Source organism: Pagrus pagrus (genome assembly GCF_965226575.1).
Source record: "Pagrus pagrus genome assembly, chromosome: 1".
NCBI classification, from domain to species: Eukaryota; Metazoa; Chordata; class Actinopteri; order Spariformes; family Sparidae; genus Pagrus; species Pagrus pagrus.
Genome location: NC_140185.1, coordinates 34,561,116 through 34,576,686, shown reverse-complemented (window position 1 = coordinate 34,576,686; position 15,571 = coordinate 34,561,116).

Here is a 15,571-nt window from a genome sequence, read left to right as displayed (position 1 = left end):
GCTGCCCCACATATTGACGGATCTGCATCACCATACCCTGGGCTCTGATTGGTCATTGCTGTCCTCTGTTTTACTATCTCCTTATATCTGTAAAATGTAATGCCTCTTCACTCTGTTGTTTTCTTTTTTTTTCACACACTTATAATATACATATACATAATTTGTATCAGATATTCTATCAATGCAATCTGGAAACTGTGTTGTTGTTTTGTTCTGTACATGCGACATCTACTGCATGTCTGTCCGTCCTGGTAGAGGGATCGATCCTCTGTGGTTCTTCCTGAGGTTTCTTCCATCATGTTTTCCTCCCGTTAAAAGGTTTTTTCTCTCAACATGGCAGGTTTTTCCTCACTTGAATCGAGGGTCTAAGGACAGGATGTAGTTCACTGCACAGATTGTAAAGGCAATGTGATTGTGATTTTGGGCAATATATACAGTACGTTAATAAAATTGATTCGATTTTGATTCTAGGCACCAGGTTTTGAAAATGAAGTAGAACATGTGGAATAAAAACGGTAATATCTCTGGTTCTGCTCTACAGATTTTGATAATTTGTTTTCCGAGGACAGTGCTACACCAGTGGACATCTTTTCAAAACCCGGCGCCTGCTGGAGGCAGTTCAACAGATTACACACAGACACAAAAGGCTTCATGCACACCTACGAAGATGTGTGAACACAAAGATGGCAAGTGGACAAAATGCTGCCATTAAGTGTAATGTGGGGTTTTGTAGAAATGTTCAATATCAGCATTGTTTCCTGGTGCCGATGGGATTTGCATTTATAAATGGTTTCAGAGCTCCCGCCCATCCTATTAAGAGAGGATGTCAATCAGTCTACCTCCTCTGAAGCACCTGAGAGTTTAGCATTTCAAGACTGAAGCAGCCAGCTCTCTGGGGAGATTGTGGTTTTTTCAGTGTTGATAAAATGCCTCAGATTTTCACAGCGACGTGCAACTGATACATTAATAATACATTGCATTTAAATTGGACCTCTCAGTGTGTCTCAGTGTACGTTGCGTTCCTGCCTCAACTAGTTTTTTCTTTAAAGGTCCAATACATTCAGCCTCACCAGATGTCAGGAAACAACTATTTGCTATGTCCTGAGCAGAGAGTGACATCACACTCTATTATTATGATTATCAACCAGCTCTGTTTGTTGTTTTGGAGCCGGTGTGTGCGTGTTAGTGCATGTAAGCACCCTCCTGACATGCCGGTTTGTTTTGGTCTACTGCCTCATCTAGGACCTTTAAACTATAACATGTACTGTATGTCCTGCAATGCCATTGAGTTACAAACCCCTCTAAACTAGCACCAGTGTTGAGTGTAGTGTGAAGAAGGGCACATTTGAAAGCATTTGACTGATGCAAGTAACTTCAATACTTTGCTCGAGAATTAAATAAATTGCATTCATATCAATTACGTCCTTGTTACTGATTTTTCACAGTCCTTGCCCACTACTATGAATAAACCAGGAGGGGGAAAACCTACAATACCTGAATACAGCACCTTGTATTTATGAGCACTGTCAAAGTGGCACAAGAGACAATATGGGAGCACAAAAGACAGTCCTTTGGGAAAATTGCATACTTCCAGTGAGAAGCTTTTAGTTTAATAGCAGAATTATTTGAGCTGAATGTAAAACAGTGGAGTCTGAAAGCAGAATGCATTATGAGACATGTGTTGCTGCTTGAGAGAGGGGAATAAATACAGCATGATGCTCGCATCCTTTTATATTCTCTGCATGTAAAATTCACACCAGAGGGTCTTTACAGTAAGTTCCAGCCTTGACCTTCATACATGTAAACACTGTGTCGGACTTATATAATTAGCTCAAAGAGGGAAAACTAGTCCCCTGCAGGCTGACAGGCATACATTATACTAAATCTGTAACTGACTTGAGGAAGGTGATGACTGTGGTTGCACCTCAGCACCACCCAGATGCCAGCGGGGGTAAGTGAGAATAGCAACCAGGATACGTGTGTGTGCGTGTTTGTGTGTGCATGCTCGATGAAGTGTGCTTTAATCGGAGTTAAATGAAGGCTCATAAAGGAATACGACCTCTTTCTGATGCGGTTTAGCTTTCCAAATGTACTTTAAAAAACATGAGTAATAAAAAAACATGGCAGATGGTGGTGGAAAAGGGATCAGGTTAGTGTGGGGCAGAGCCAAATCCAGATCAAAGGCTGCTCTCCCGGCAGGTTAAGCAACAGTCACATCCATAACCCGGGACAGCTGTTTATGATTGAAGAGGATTAGGGACAGCACGCATATTTCATCAGGATTTGTCCTCGTCAAAATCTAAAAACTGGATTGCTCTAAAGCCCCCCTCACTTTAGAATAATTTCAATTATTATGCAACTTCTTTTCCAGCGGAGGTCGGCTGTGCCAGTGTCTCGGGGGCAGATCGGTCATTATTACCCTCGGACGTCCTTCAGGTTTAACAGTGCAGGAGTAGAAAGAATGGCTGCCATCTGTTTTCATCTCAAAAAGACACAAAGCGGCTTCTCGTAGTCAATCAAAATCAGCATACAAGGACTCAGAGAGGAGCTGTCGGTGAAAAAAACTGCAACCCTGAGTCTGTTGTGGACGACCACAGGCCCCTCCATTGTCCACAGTTTTTCTGTGAGAGATATTTCATCAGGCTGAGAGAGACAACAAAGGAAAAGAGGTCGACGCTTGTTTAGTGCAATTTCTTTTTAAAACTTCCAATAAGATCAGAACACTGAATAATAATGGAATATTTAACCAAAATGAAGACACATACTCTGCTACAAGTATGAATCAGGTCGAAATGAAACATTGAATTTTAAAATTTTCACACAGACATTTTGGAAAGTGAAACTGGAAGCCAAAGATATAAAATGAGAAAGCTTGAAGGGGCACTCAGAAATACTTATTTTACCATACCATAAGTGAATAATCAAGATGTTCTCAGAGAAAAATCAGGTTCCCAGAACACTGTTTTGAAGCTAGAAAGGTGGCAGGGTCCACCACCTATAAACAAAGTATGAAACTGCTGTCCTTTAAGGTCAGTTTGTTTATTAAGTCATGAAAACAAAGAGAGTTTGTACATAGCGCTCCTTTAAAACTGAAATTGTATTGAAAAAATCTCAGAAAAATGAAACTGAGTGTTTTCACGTTTGTATTTTTTTCTCCCTTTTCCACTCTCAAGTGTTAGTTTTTTTTGTGTGTGTGTGCCACTGATAAAACCTGTGTCCTGGCCGAGTGTGGAGTCCAGTAAAGTTACACGTGTCCTTGTACCTCTGCTTTACTTTTATTCCTCTTTTGCAAATGGATGTGTTTTGTGCTTCGCTGTTCTCTGCTGTACTTTGTGAGAACCGGGATGAAGTCTTTATTTCTTTCGACGTACGTGTTTAAACTAATCCCCTGAAACAACACACAAATAACAGAATGCAGAAGTCTTAATTTAGATCAACTTTTATAGAATAACACGTTAGCTCTCTGGAGCTGATTTATCACTACAGTGTACATCTGCAGCTGTTAGACAATAAAAGCACCGTACCTACACCTACCTGCCTCACGCCATCTGTCAGGGCCCCATTGTTCTCACAGAACCCAGAACACCGTCGTCTGGGCCGCCTGTTCCCTGTAGTTGATTCATCTCACCGTCTTACTCCAGACAAACAAGACCTACAGTATGTTTGAGTGATGAAAAGTAACTCAGTACATTTACTCAAGTTCTGTGCTTCAGTACAATGTTGAGGTACTTGTACTTTACCATTTTCTGCTACTTTATACTTCTGCTCCACTCCATTTTAAAGGCAAACTTTGTACTTTTTACTCATTGCATTTATTTGATAACTTTAGTTACTAGTTACTTTACAGATTACATGCTGCACCAGAGCCAGAACATTTTTAGAATAATTAATAATAATGACAATCAACCAACCCATAGTATACAGTATACAGATACATGTAAATATATGTATCATTTACTTTAATTGTACTTTTGATACTTAAGTACATTTAACACCAGATACTTAACAACAAGTGTGACTTTTGGGTACTTTTCAGAACACTGTCAGTTTATCACAGCCATTCAACATCAACACATCTGGAGATACCTGGTTTTTCACATGGACAGGAAGGTAATCTGAAAAGTTACTAGTAACTAAAGCTGTCAGACAAATGTAGTGGAGTAAAAAGTACAACATTCACCTCTGACATTTAGTGGGATGGAAGTATAGAGTCACATAAAATGGAAATACTTCAGTAAAGCATATTGAAAGTGTACTGGCACAGTACTTGAGTAAATGTACTTAGTTACTTTCCAGTTTAAAACACTGATGATAAATAATGATAACGTTGTCAAGAAAAAAAATACAGGCAAAGTGTTTGTAATCATCTCAGTTACACAAAAAAACTTGTTAAGTTTTCTGTTTGTGTTTCCCCTGATGGAAGTAACTAAGTACATTTACTCAAGCACAGTACTTTACATTTTCTGCTGCTATACTTCCACTCTGCTACATTTTGGAGACAAATATTGTTCTTTTTACTCCACTACATATCATTTCATAACTTTAGTTACTAGTTACTTTGCAGATTACATGCTGCATCAGAGCTAAATCAATGTATAATTTACTTTTACTTGTATTTTTTATACTTAAATACATTAAGTGCCAGAAAATTATGTTTGATACTTAAGTACCTGTTTTTTTTAGATACTTTAAGACTTTTACTCAAGTACTTTTTGTATGGGTGACATATGGATGGTCATATTTTAACACAATATCTTTACTTTTCCTCATGTATGACTTTTGAGTACATTTTTCACTACTGCAACATTTACAACAACAGCCTCCGGCTATCCTTGTGTTTGTATCTCGCATTTCATCTTCAGTGTTTCTCCTCAACCTTTGCGTCCAAGCGTCAGCAGACTGACACCATTAGAGTGACTCATCAGTAAACAGGCGTATCACATTCGTGCACCCAGAGATATAGAGGTTGCGTAAAGCGCTAGATGCCGTGGTGTAGAGCCACATAAAGAATTACGGTCATGTATAGTTTGACCTTAAGAAGTGTTGAAAAGAAGAAGATGGGCTGCAGCTCCTCTGTTCGTTCCATCAGGCTGAAAAGGCCAGGTGTTCTGTCTGAAAGAGCACTCATGGGCGAACAGCTCCACGAGTCCTTGAGCAGCACATGAGCAAAACACACAAAGCCCTTCTCCTCTTGTTGTCTCTCTCCTCCTTTTTTTCTCTCCATGTGAACATTTAAAAATCAAGGCCAGCCACGACTTTATTCTGCACTCCTCGCTTGCTTCTCTACATACATACAGTACTGCAAATTTGAAAACAGTCTGGAGGCCGGTTACGTCTTTAACGACAAAAAAAGAGAGAGCGTGACATCGAAAGGAGCAGTGTTTAGTAATCTAATGTCTCAGATGGTCTGGTTGAGAATTTGAATGGCGGTGAGAGTGTTTAAGATCACAGTTTAATTGCGGCGCACTGCAGAGGAAATGACTCTAATTTAGATCAGTTAAAGCAGCGCAGTGAGTACATGACAAAAGTGAGATGGATTTGCTGACTAGCAGAGATGTTTCAGATGATTTGTGATAGGCTGATACATCATAATTTTGGACACCTAGTGTGCATTGAGTTGCGAGGTAGTCATTGTTTTTGTATTTGGAGTACACTGTGACAGAGTTATAGTCTATCAAAATGTCACTCGTTGTCTGTAAATGTGTTGTTTTGCCACTCGAACTTATATTTCAGCATCGGGAAGAATGCCTCGAGTTTACAATGCATTGTATGCGTAGTTTCTAATATCACAGCGGACAGTGCCGGGTCATAAATACTCATTAGGTGAAGATAGTGAGCGTGGGGTGGGGAGACTGGCAGATTAATGAGAATAAAGGAGCCTGTGTGTGTGCCATTGTAATGAGTTGATAATATACTGTACCTAACCCTGCAGAGCAAGCTGCTCAGATAGAAACTGTGCAACATAAATGTTTTTTACACGTTGGAGGGGGAATGGAGGCTAGAAGTTAATTGCGGATATGTTGGGCTTTATGTTCTCACAGCGATGCCCCCCTGTCCTGTCGTGTGCCGTGATAACTGGTTATTCATTTAGCTGCGACGCTCCATCACCACTAAATAATTGCTTCTCCCGCCAGAGATAGTGTGAGATTAAAATATTAATATCATTTAGCAATAATGCACTTAAAAGTTTTTTGTTAACATGATGAAGTGTCCTAGTAAGGGTGATTTTTGTTGTTCAACCTGCAGCCAAACATGGAGTTACCCAACACACCACCACATGCGGTTCAGCATCATCCTGTAGATGATGTAGATGTAGATGAATACTTTCTGCATTCAGCATCATGTTGTAGATGATGCTGAGTGCAGAAAGCATTTATCTAAATGCCTTATATATTCAAGGCTGCCTTACATGGATGAGCAAGAAAACATATATAATTGTATCCATATGAGTAAACTGACTGTAACAAAAGAGCGTAGTTTTATATTACAGCAAATTAGCATTTGTTTGTGGTAAGATTTAAAATGTAAAGAAGCAAAAATGTTAATGACTTGTGACTAAAGACAATCTGTTGATTATGGTGTCATTATAGTTTATACTGAATCAGAACTTTGAGAAAAGTTAATTAAGTTGCCTTTGAAAATTAGAGTAATGTAATTAGTTTACTCAAATGTAAAAACTTAACTTAGATGTAATAGTAAATATTAGGTTTTCCCTAAATTAAAAAAAAAAAAGTATGGTCTTTATAATAAATTATCTTTTTCACTTTGTATCAGTGAAAATGTATCAAATGCTATTTGTAAGAATAGTTGATTTTTGAGTCTCATTCCCAGCTCGTCAAAAACACTTCAGGATTGTAGGACGGGTCGACCGCCATCCCAAAGCATCAGTTATTGACGAGCTGGGAATTAGACTCAAAAATCAAAATCACCTTTAAGCAAAATACATATTTCCATTTATTGTAAATCAAAATTTGGGGCTCAACCGAATCATAAATGGAGGGACGACGCCTGAGAGCTGGTTCAGGCAGGCGACTCGAGCTGCATGTCCCACTCTCCACAATCATCTACCAAACACACCATGTCAATTTAAACTGCCTCTCAATGCATCGCTGCCCTGCGTCAGTACTGCTGCATGTTCTTTCAGCTACACCACCACCACCCCAGCATCCACCTGTCGGCTCCAACCGGGGGAATCAAAACGTGTTGCTCATCACTCCCCAGTATCTCTATGTAAAGATATCTGTGGGGAGTGATGAGGTCAGAGCCTAAGATGCCAAAGTATCATTTTTGTCAGTGTGGAGTTGAGACGTTGTTGATTATTTGTTTGGTCTTTTGACAGATGACGATGAGACCTTTGTTTTATATTTTGCTGAGTTGTTTTTTTTGTTTCTTTTTACCTTATCCCAAATGTTTCCAACAATATTCAACCCACAAATATTTGTATTTATTAAACAAGTGCATTTAATTTAGTCAAATGTCGCTTTAACTTGCAGGAAAACACCAGATGATACGTCAAAAAGTGAGGAAGGAAGTTGGCGAAGTTAAACTTTGAGGCTGCGGTCACACACACACGTGACTAAAACACCCGCCTCCAATTGTGAAGCAAATTCACACCTCGCTTAACATTGTTGAATTTTGGCTGATGAAATTGCCGCCACAGCAAATAGCAAAGATGTGTGTGTCAAACTGACTACAAACCAGCGCACTGAGTTGTGTGTCTCTCATCCTGCACCGCCCACATTGAGCCACGGCAGGTGATTTTCATCCACCTGCATTCCTGTATGTCTGACGGCAGCCTTAAATGTGACAGATGTCAAACAGAGTTTCTTCAGCGATGGTGGTTGTTGAAGAAAAAAAAGACCATAACTCCCATGATCCCACATCAGCCTGCTTTGTTCTCATTGTCTTGATTGAGAACCTCCCTAGCAAAGAAAGAAATGACATCCTGTGTGTTCAAGTCATTTCTGAAAGAAAAACACAAAATAATAAAACAAAATCGACTGCCGCTTCCAACTTCTCAAATGTGAAGATTTACCACTTTTCTTTATCTTGCTACACGAGTAAAGTGGAAAAAAGCTTTTGGGTTTTGGAAATGTTGTTTGGACCAAACAAGTAATTTAGCTCTGGAAATTGTGATGGGCGTTTTTCCTGACATCTCATCTATCAAAAGATTACACTCAGCAAAAAGTATACGCATCACTCTTGGTCTTACTCCCATTTTTCATAAGTTGAGGTAAAAGATCTAAACCTTTCTCTGTGTACACAAAAAAAACTCTCAAGCACGAATTTGTTGAAATCCACGTAAGTGAGCCGCCAAAATAATCCATCCACCTGACAGGTGTGGCATATCGAGCTGCTGATTAAACAGCATGATTAGTGACAGGTGTGCCTTGAAACGATCACAATTAAAGGTCACTGTTACAGCTGAGTGTTGTGGCTGTGTTTGTGTTGTGTGTTTGTGTTGTGCTTTCACTCAGGTGTCGCCCTCTTTCTCCCCCCTCCTCCTTGTGGAGACACAGATACACAGATACCAGATACTGTGATGCGATCCTGAGGTCCACTGTCATGTCATCCATCACTGCCACCACCTCATGTTGCAGCATGACAATGCACGGCCCAATGCTCTGGATCAAGGCCGCTCAAAGTTGGGCCTGCGGGGCAAAGTTGTCCCACCATGAGGTTCAATTTGGCCCACCAGATATTTCTATTGAGAAAAAGATTAAAATGGATTTTTCCATATTCTGAGGATACCATTTTGTATCGCAACAACACAATAGGTATTTGCTGTTGGCCAGTGGACAACAGGTTTTAGTTATGGTTTTGTTTTATATATATAATACTAACTTCAACTTTAACCAGTGTCCACAGTCCGGTGTCAACAACTTCATCAACTGAATGTGTCACACTGCATGAGGCAAATAGTGATCACACCAGATGTCGCGACCTGACCTCCACTATCCCACCGCCCTCAAACATGTTTTAAAAAATTACAATTTAACATTTTTTGGATGCAACTTTAGAGATGTTGACATATGTGGTATTGTGTGGTTTGATAAAATTGAACATTTTTTAGAGTATCCTTTCCTTTTACAGTGACCACAGTGGATTTCAACACATTTGTTCTCAAGTACACACTAACAAATATTTTGTGCTCAGAATTTGAAAGAAATGTAATTTTTTTTGTCGTTTTTTAGATCTTGTTCTTCAAATTGTGAAGAAATGGGAGCCAAACAGAAAAGTGTTGCACAATGTTATATTTCGCACATCGATGCTGAAATAATGAATAGTTAAAAACAAATTAAAAAAAAGTTAAATAGTAGTTTTGGCTAACTAAACTTGCAAAGCTTTTTTACTTTAATGTAATTTACCAATAAAAACTGAGCCAAATGAAAAGACTTGTATGTAAAGTTGCACAGATGTCTACAATGATCACTTGGGTAAGTGTAGCTGCTGTTAGCTTGTTAGCTCAGTTAGCCGTGCATTTAGCTGTCCAGACTGGGAGCTCGGGAAGTGTTGGTGTTTACATCACTGGCACTGGAGCTTTGGGGCAGGGCGGACAAGGGCTAGCTGGTTAGCATGCTAACTTCAGTAGATATCTCTGCAAAACAGTACACAGATATCAGAACAGCTACTTCCTCATATTATGTTGATCATTTTAGTTTGGCAACATTTTTAAATGTTTTCAACTAAAACTCTGACAGATTGCACCTTTTTATAATGTGACGCTGTTCTCCAGAAGGACTGCAATGGTGGAAGGACTTCAGTTAATACATCTGCTGCAGGCAGACAGTTAAACACAGCGTATATATATTCAACTTTTTTCTTTTTTTATTCAACTTGATGTGCACCAAAATTAGCCTATTTGTTGTTTAAATGTAACAAAAGATTAAAACTGCTGAGGAAGGCATGAGCATAATCCTCAAAAGGGTCTCAACTATATAAAAAAAAGATGAATTCTCTGTGTAATTCTATCTTTGAAGGCAAAAAGTCTGTTGAAAAAAGAAACCTACATCTTCAAAGTTTCTAAAAAACCCTGAGCGGTCTTCCTTCTGTGACAGGGTACAATCTGTGGTACCAGTCGGAGAGATAATGACTGTGTTGCTGAAACAATTTTGAACACCGTGAAATAGAGAATAAATCTTCTGTCATTTGCTATTTGTGTTTCTCATTTGAGATTAGGACGCACGTTTGTAATCAGATCTAGAGATTTATCATTTGGAGAAGAAAAAGAAAAGACGCCTGATCTCTTAAATCCTTCTTCAAAATGCTTCAAAGTCAGCGTGTATACAAGTGTGCAGTGTATATATACCCTATGGAAAGCTCTTACGTAACAGTTTTGAAAGGGAATCATGAAAGAGTAGATGCCAGTTGAGGGCATATCAAAGTGAAAACGAAAGTATCTTATCAGTGCGATGAAGTTGGAGGAACAGAGTTAATATGAAATAAATGTGGGGGTGGAAACCCTTCAGCAACACGGCGGAGGACATTATCTGCTTCATTAATCCTCACAGACCAGCACACAACACCATGTACTGTATGATTAACACTTAACCAATACTTAACCGCCTTACAATCAAACAGTCACAGTGAACTGTCGTTAATGTTCATTCACACGCTGAAAATGTAATTTAACTTTTCCAGCAGAACTACAGCGATTTTTTTTTTCTTTCTTTTTTTCAAGTTCGCAGCAGTCAAAGAGAGTTGAAAATGACTTTGAAACACAACCTCCTCCTCTAAGCCTTTTTTGGTTGATCACAAAGCTCCTACTGAGTTTGTTTCTGGAAGGCAGCCCACTCTAAAGTAGCTGATCCTGGTTGCTTCTGACTGGGGATCAGCAGGAGGAGGAAAAACTCACGCAGCCTATCTTATCTCGCCCTCCCACTCGCATCATTACCGGGCTCTATTGCTGATGATACTCATTGCCCAGTAGCGCAATGCCGCACTGATCAACCATTTGCATGCCCTCGCTGGCTGCAAACCTTATATAGTAAGTGCCCTGGCATGCCACAAATCAAAAGAAAGCCATGACTTGTTATCTCTTTGCAGCTTTTCCCCGGCCTTTGCCGCGGAGCCATATCTCCGGCTTTGAAGTCGGAGCCACTGGCAATGTCTCAAGCGCCGCTGCCATCAAGTGAGCGCCTCTTCATTAAATCCTTGAGCTGCTTCTAATTACGGGCTATATCAGGAGGCCCTCGGTGCCGGGCACTGGGGCAGGGAACAATGTGCATGACACAAATGCCAAAAATCACAGGGGAGGCTGGGGAGACTAGCCGCAGCAGACAAGACCTACTGTCCATATCTCACAGCTGCTCTGTTTCAACACTGGACTTTAAAACTGCAGTGTCACAGTGGCCAGTAATAACAAAAATTAGAGGTCTTGCCGTAGATATCAGTCAGCAACAGGAAGCAGAAATAAAAAACATGATGTGATTTGCAGGTGAGCTTTAATTAATGCAGCAGAAGTTTTTCTGACGGCGGATGTTTCTGAGTCTGCCTGCGTGGATGTTTCCCTGTAAGTTAGCAGATCTGCAGCAAGGGATTGTGGGGTGAATTTCATCTGCGTCTTTCATCCTGAAACTCTCTGTTCCCTTGTCACCTACACTCCCGAGCTGCTCTATTTATAACTTGTAACCATAACAACTGGTCTTTTTCTCTTTGGCAAACGAAAAAGAAACCCTGTCACAAGGTGTCTTTGTGCCGCGGATAAAAAGGATGATATAGTGCAGCGAAAACTTTCATCAGTGTTGACAAAGCAGACGGCGCTCTCACAACAAGTTAATGCCGCCATTAGCCGGGATTTACATTATCATCATATATATATATAGAGAGAGAGAGCATCCCAGTGAAAATCGTTGCTTTTTGAATCCCGAGAACAAATCTGGAGCGCTTTGTTCCGCCATGATGAATAAATTGTCAGCGCTTGAGGGGTGACTGACAGAGATGAATGAGACTTTGAAGAGGAGCATGAGCATTGTTTTTCTGAAAAAAGTTTCATCTGCTTTGCATCAGTTTTTCAGTCTGAGGAGAGCCGGCGAACAGTTTTTCAAGCTCGGATCTGACGTTTCGTTAAGGATTTGATGCACAGAAGAAAAAAACCTGATGCATGTTTGACAGTTTGTTAAACAAACGGGCACCTTGTGGTTTATAGTTGAATGGATTTTGACACAACACAATTGTTTCTAATCACTCTTAAGAGTCTCAGACGCACGTCCACACACACACACACACACAACTCCTCCTCCTATCATGACATTACACAGGGAAGCAGGTTATGTTGAGTCTGAAATCACTGTGAGCTCGGTGGGTGCAGCCGGGCAGCAGTCACGCAGAAACACAAAACACTGGCAGTTGGCCCCCCTCTCAGGAGCCGAGGCTAACAGGCGTTTAGCTGACGAGGGGTGAAGCCATTGTTTGACATCTCGCTGCTCCCCACCATCCCAGATCCTTTAGCGAGAACTAATTGCTCCCAGAGGGACCAATCCTGTGGTCACACCTAAATGAACCTGACCCAAGTGCATTGTGGGGGTAGGGGTGAGATTCTCTCCACCGTCTGATGAGTGGCAGACGGATACAAGATCAAGTCGACAACATGGGCGTCGGAGGGAGGTGTGGGAGGCGGGTGAGGCGTTATTTTCCCCGCCGAACTGAGAGTGGAAAACAAAACTGTTTATTTGCAACAGCACTGATGCTAAATAAATAAACAGCGCGAGTTGTGTTGTGGTGTAACAGCGGGGGGAGGGATTAAAAGTGATTATCGAAATCTTATTATTTCAGAATGTGCTCTGACCTTGTTTGTAATGTAATTTGAAGCGCCTTAAAAGATTATGAGATGAGTCACATTCTAGTTCTCAAATTAAAAGAACAGAGCGGTCTGCAGAGGGGCCGGAGTGAATGTTTGTCCAAAAATAATGATTCATTTCATTTCAATGCCAGGACAAGGTTGAACAGTTAAAGACCCAATCTGTCATTCCGAAACTTAACGGGCCATCAGAAATATTTAGATACAGAGCTCAATTCAGCCTTTATTTTCAGATAATGCAATGTTGTAACATCTCGAAATCAACAGTATGTGAAGTTAAAGGGTCACTGTGAAGTTTTGGAGAAAAAAATTCAAACTCAGAATTAATGAGGTGATAATACAAACTTAAATATTTATTTTTTCCATCACTGAATAAACAAACTGTTCACAGAGGAAAATATGGTCCCCGGAACACTGTTTGAAGCTATAGGTGGCAGGGTCCGCCACATATAAACAAAGTAAAACCATCCTCATCTCTTTCTTAAATTTCTTTCCCTCCTTCAAAGGTAAGCAGTGAAGTGCACCAATAAAAACCATCTTGCGACAGGATTGCACCACCCATGACACCCATCCCTACTCAGTAGTAATTACTGAATCACTACTGTACTCGGTACTCACGGGTCGGATCACACCCATCTTTGAACCCGGCCTTCATTTTGATCCCAGCTACACATCTGTGAAGTTTCATGACTGCATCAAAACAAATGTGGGCCACCCCCTCTATTTTCAGCCCGCTCGCAGTGACACGCTTGACAGAATCTGTCCACAGACATGCATATAAATACCTGCCTAACTATTTCAAGCTGCTTCTGTGGTAGTTCCCGCTAAAATAGGTGTCTTCAGGACATTTTACCACAATGACACACACACACAGACACACACACAGACTCAGGGGGAAAACATTACCAGTTGACGCTGTCACGGCAGGTAAAAAACTTTTACTCTGTAGGTAAACTCTTGAGGTATCAGGTGAGAAAAGGTCTGATAGGTGCGTCTGTACTTCAAGTGTATGAAGTAAAGTTTGTGCCATTAGACAACGGTATTTAAATCAGATGTATCTGAATCACAGTTTCTCAAAACTGTGTTTACTGAAATATTCCAATTCTGTCAAAATAAAACGTTACTGTTTTAATGTAACTTTGGCACAGACGTCCCTGCAGCCACTTCAGCTTTATTTAGTACGTTTTTAACTGAAACCAACAGTGACATTTTTCTAAATCCATTTTATAGTCTGAACCTATTATACTAGACTCACAGCAAATGGATTTTTTTCTTTCTGAAGACTCACCACTTTAACCTGGTGGAGGGGTTTGTGTGTCCCTGTGATCCTGGGAGCTATGTTGTCAGGGTCAGTAGCTCCAGGTTGGGTCCCCCAAGGAAAATTGGTCTCAGGTGAGGGACCAGACAAAGAGCCCTCCTGTGGTTGGACCTGGGAGGGGATCCCGCTGACGGGCTGGGTCCCACCTGCAGAGGAGAGAAATAGGGTCGGGTGCAGTTTGTGAAGGGCAGCTGAGAAGGGGTACCCGGGCATCCTGAACCCTGGCTTCGCAGAGTAGCCCTTGGTACATGGAATAGTAGCTGAAATGAGTTTCCTCAGGAGGGTGGCCGGGCTCAGCCTTACAGGTAGGGTGAGGAGCTCAGGCATCCGTGGAGAACTCGGAGTAGAGCTGCTGCTCCAGCTGAGGTGCATCTGATTAGGATGCCTCCTGGGCGCCTCCCTTTGGAAGTTTTCTGGGCACGACCAACTGGGATGAGACCCCAGGGCAGACCCAGGACTCACTGGAGGGATAACATATCTCATCAGGCCTGGGAATGCATCAAGATCCCCCAGGCAGAACTGGAAAGCGCTGCTGGGCAGAAGGACATCTGGAATACCCTGCTAGGCATGTTGCCACCACGACATGACCCTGGATAAGAGGAAGACATTGGATGTATGGATGGATAGATTTCTTTCTGAGGCTGTTCCCCCAAGAAAATGACTGACTGTCATTTAATCAAGTGCCTCAGAGCCCTCTAGAAGGAATTATGAACCTAGTCCACAGGAGGAAATCAAGTGAAGTGAAGTGGTATTATAGACACACAGTCAATAGAGGGTGGCTCAAGTAAATGCTGGTTTCATATATATATATATATTTTGATATTTTGTCCAAACCACAGTACTCCATGCATGAATGGCAACAAAACGGCTTCAACGTTTTAAATTTTGGATCGTATATGGCTTTGTGACATGGACCCTTTGTGTTTTGCAGGTGATAGGAGCAGTTACAGGTCATCTGCAGATAACTTGTATTAAAAATTCAGGTGTTCAAACTCTGGGTGAGAATGGGAGAGATGTTTCAGGATAATTTTACATACATTTCCAGGAATCCCTTGAACCTTTTCTTCTTACATTCACAATGTAAAGGGGAAACACGTGCATACAGTACGATATTCTCTTGAGCTTGAGTTGAGACATCTGATAAAAGACATTCAGCCTGTCACCAATGTAGAGAAATACAGCTCTGACAATGTTACACAACTGTACCCTACCACACACACACACACACCATCAGCTACTTCAATCACATCATCACCTCCACAAAACTGAAATGATGTGACTATTCCTGTCCTGCTTTTAAAAAGAAATGAAATAAAAAAAAGGAAACATGAAGTGAGTTCAGACCTCTCCATTATTCTTCTTTGACACAATTGGTCTGCACAAAAAATCTGTTACGAGAGCGTCACACAGCGCCATTGTTTACATTTGCGTAGTAAGAAAAAAAAAAAAGACAG